Raw genomic sequence first — 3,818 nt, forward strand, 5'->3', positions numbered from 1 at the left:
GCACGCCCGCGGCACGCCCGAAGCACGCCCGAGGCACGCCCGCGGCACGCCCGCCGCACGCCCGCGGCACGCCCGCCGCACGCCCGCGGCACGCCCGCGGCACGCCCGCCGCACGCCCGCGGCACGCCCGAAGCACGCCCGCGGCACGCCCGCGGCACGCCCGAGGCACGCTCCCGGCACGCCTGGCGCTAGAAATAGAGCAAGATGCCCAAATGTGACCCAATTAACCCCTTCGCTTCGCCTCGGCACAGACGGTATAGTGGGCTGAAGGCAGCCGTGGCCGTTAACCTCGACGCGTCCAGTAAACGCTGGGGACTATACAGTCGACAGCACAAAAGCCTCCACCGCGGGAAGACAAATCGCTTCTTATTCTATAAACAATAGTAATAATGACGTTTTGGTGGGCAGCAGGCTGCGGTCGCACCTGGTCCTTGCCAATCAGGCATGCTTCAGTAGGACAGGTAGGTATAGGCCCTTCAGTGTGCTGTGCGCTGCCTGGCCCGGGCCCGACTCCGTTCTGGCTCAGGGCCGACCCCTATCATACACGTACGGAACCACAATCTGCCCCCCCCTCTCTCTCTCTCTCTCTCTCTCTCTCTCTCTCTCTCTCGTAGGACTTTTCAGTCCTTTTGGCACCTCACCTGAAGATCAATAAACAATCAATTAATCAATCTCCACCTCATATGCTTTTGAGTTGATGCGCGTGGAGCACGTTGTGGTGCTGCGTGCAGTGAGCAGCCTCTTCTACAGCGCCCTTCTGCGTGGTGGATCCAGTGGATCGCTCGCATGGGCAATGGGTTTCCTATGTCGCCTATGTCTCCATGGATGGCCGCCCCCCCCCCTCTCCCTGTGGACTCCACGGCCAACGACACAAAATACAACAAACAGGGGCGTTGTGCCGGCCGGACCCGCCGGACCCACTGTACTGTCATAATGCAGCGCCGCGCCACGCCTCAATCAATGGCCTATCTCATTTCGCGCGCTGGGACCTCTCTCTCTATCTCTCTCTCTCTCTCTCTCTCTCTCTCTCTCTCTCTCTCTCTCTCCGTGGGGAAAGGGAGGGGGAGGCACTTTAGAGATAGAGGCGAATGTTTTCGGGTAGCGCGAATGGTCCCGCGGTCACGTCGTCCACCCCGCTTGCACCCTTACGTCAGCACCGGGGGACAGCCGAGCCTGCTGAGGCTGAGCCTCGCGTCCGGCCAGGGGCGCAACGCGAGGCGACGCGCCCCCCAGAGGACGCGGATGATGATGGGCTTCTCGTGTTCCGCGCCGGGAAGCTGTATTCCGCATCTTGGCACGGCAATCCTGCCGCAAGCCGTGCAACATCACAGAAATACACCGGAAAACCCAACCATACACTCTAAATGCCAAGCGTCAATTTATGTCAATTACAAGATGTGTCTCTGTGGTCATTCACACACCTACAAAGGTACGACTTTCACTCACTACTTGCGTTTCCAGTTTAGTGTCGTTTCTAAAGTTTTGCTTGATGAAAAGAAAAAAAGTTGAAAGAAAACGAGGAAACTCGCCGAGGCACCGAATCTCTTGATTCGTTACCATCAAGCTCTGGTAGGACACGAGTCGGAGCGTGACCTGCGCACGCTCGTGCGCTCTCTGGTACCAGGCCAGGTTTTCCCGCTGACAACTGACAACTCGACTAGGGGCACCCAGCTGGGGGAGGCCCTCTGACGCAGAAGGGCCAGGGGACGTGGCGCTGTCCCAAGGACCTTACCGCAGGGATGTTCGTTCGATGTTCGTCCTTGGTCGTCTAATTTGTCACCCGACGGACCGACGGAAGGTTTGAGTGCGCGAAGGGAGGAGGGGGGGGGGCGAGGGGCGTCCTACATCCTGCCCTACATCGTGAAGGTACTGTCCAGGGTCAGGGCTAAGCAGGTGCGGTTGTAGGCGCCAACAGCAGCGCTTCAGTAACCGCGCCACCAGTACTCCACTATTTCCGAATTACAAATCTCCAACTCTATTTTTATTTTTCAGAAATTCCTTGAGAAGTTTGGGGCCCATGATCCTCTCCGCCCCTTCTCTCACCCTCCTTCTAGTGCACGTCGCACGCGGGGACGGTGCGGGAGCCTCCCAGGGAGAAATGGCACCCGGCCAGGATGGAGGGGGGCGAGATGGGTCTCCTGAACCCCTCTGGGGGGCGGGGGCGCAGCGCAGCGGGGGAGTATCCGTCTATTGCACATACCTGATTGTCGTCGATTGTGGTCATCAAAGTAGGTAAAGAGGGGGTCTATACGGGCAAAGGGGGCTCGATGGGCGAGAGCCGGCTCCTCCTGGGGTCTGCCCACCTGCACGGCGGCCACCGGTCCCCGGTTCTGCCCGCCCCACCACGCCTCGGCGGGCTCGCGGCTCGCTTCAGTGCAGCACGGGCATAACGCATGGCAGGAGGGCAACGGGGCCCTCGGGGGGACTGGGCTGGGGCCCTGTGATGATTCGTCAGTGGAAAATTACGTCCCTTGGATTCGTTATAGTCACGCTACTTTTTCCTCGCTGGCCCTCCTACTGCCCCCGCCTCTTCCCCGCACCCCTCTCTATTTTCCCCCTTTTGCTCATGCTCTGCTCTCTCATGCTCACTCGCTTTACCTCACTCTTACTCCCTCATCTTTTGATTCTTCGCGCCTCCGACAGGACCCGCGGGGGCGCAAGTCGCACAAGGAGAAGTGTATGTAATGCGTGCAGCTAGAACAGTTATTGAGACCCGCGGGGGAAAGATGCGGAAAGATGCCTTGGAGCAGGCAGGCCGAGCCGAAGGATAAGAGAAGGGCAGGCCCAAGAAAGGAGGGGAGGGGGGGAGGTACGCGTTGCACCGGGCCGGGCGGATACTGCCCCTAACCGTTGGCCCCTCGCCAGCGCACTGTACGTGCAGTAAGACCTGGTTATACCTTCAGGACCGGCTCGCCACGCCACGCCACGCCCCTCTCCACCCGCTCGATCTCCGCAGCGCGGTACACAGCCTTCTGGCCCGATCTAAAGAACAAAACACAAAAAAGTAATTATAAAAATAGTATGGCTTCCTTTATAAAAACCGAGTCATCACAAATTTGTTTGAAACTTCATTTCCTATTCAACCAGTACAACCCTGACAAAGAAATCCATGATAGTTACTGTAACAAAATTACCATCGTATTCTCATTTTGAGGATAATTTTCCGGCACTAAAAGTTCTACGCATCTTCAATGCAAGCGACTCTTTATGCAGTCGTATACGATTTCTCTTTCTGATGACATTATGCAGATAACAACCACTGGAGTGCACCCACTGTAAGTTTCTTACGAACGTCTGCTCTTCGTAACGTACTACAAACGCGGCTTTTCGTAATATGATAGAATCGTTCGTAAGATGTCTGCTTTAGATCCTTTGTACGTTACAAGACCAATTCTTCGTAATACAAACACTGCTGTTTGCGGCTGGTTGTAAGGAACTAAGAGTGCCTAAACGAGACCCAGACCCAAACGCCATGCAAAATGTGGGGCGCCTCTCTCTCTCTCTCTTCTCTCTCTCTCTCTCTCTCTCTCTCTCTCTCTCTCTCTCTCTCTCTCCTGTGTGTGTGCATCGAACACCGGCCTTGGCATTATGAGTCCGTGCATATATGATCAGACACCGATCGCATTATAATGCCGTATATATGATGGTCGTGTTTGAGTAGAGCTGCAGGGTGCGTAGGATGTCTGTCTGTGAGTGTGTGCGTGTGCATGTGTGTGTGTGTGTGTGTGTGTTCTCTGCCAGCACTGTGTTACACATATTCGACACATGGGACTTTTCACACCTGGGTTGGGTATTACTCCGTCAATGACACAGACCGC

General features: G+C 56.3%; 1 protein-coding gene across 1 annotated transcript in view; it reads right to left on the minus strand.

Annotated features, from left to right (window-relative positions):
• The window catches only part of LOC113213470 (speckle-type POZ protein-like), a 61,082-nt gene extending 58,111 nt beyond the window's left edge, over positions 1-2,971 (minus strand). Inside the window, exon 1 of the mRNA XM_052265986.1 lies at positions 2,898-2,971. The gene's annotated coding sequence lies outside the window, so the exon portion shown is untranslated. The remainder of the gene's footprint in view (positions 1-2,897) is intronic.
• Positions 2,972-3,818: the final 847 nt, after the last annotated feature.

Source organism: Frankliniella occidentalis, unplaced genomic scaffold, assembly GCF_000697945.3.
Source record: "Frankliniella occidentalis isolate FOCC.00 unplaced genomic scaffold, Focc_3.1 Scaffold33, whole genome shotgun sequence".
Classification (NCBI taxonomy): Eukaryota; Metazoa; Arthropoda; class Insecta; order Thysanoptera; family Thripidae; genus Frankliniella; species Frankliniella occidentalis.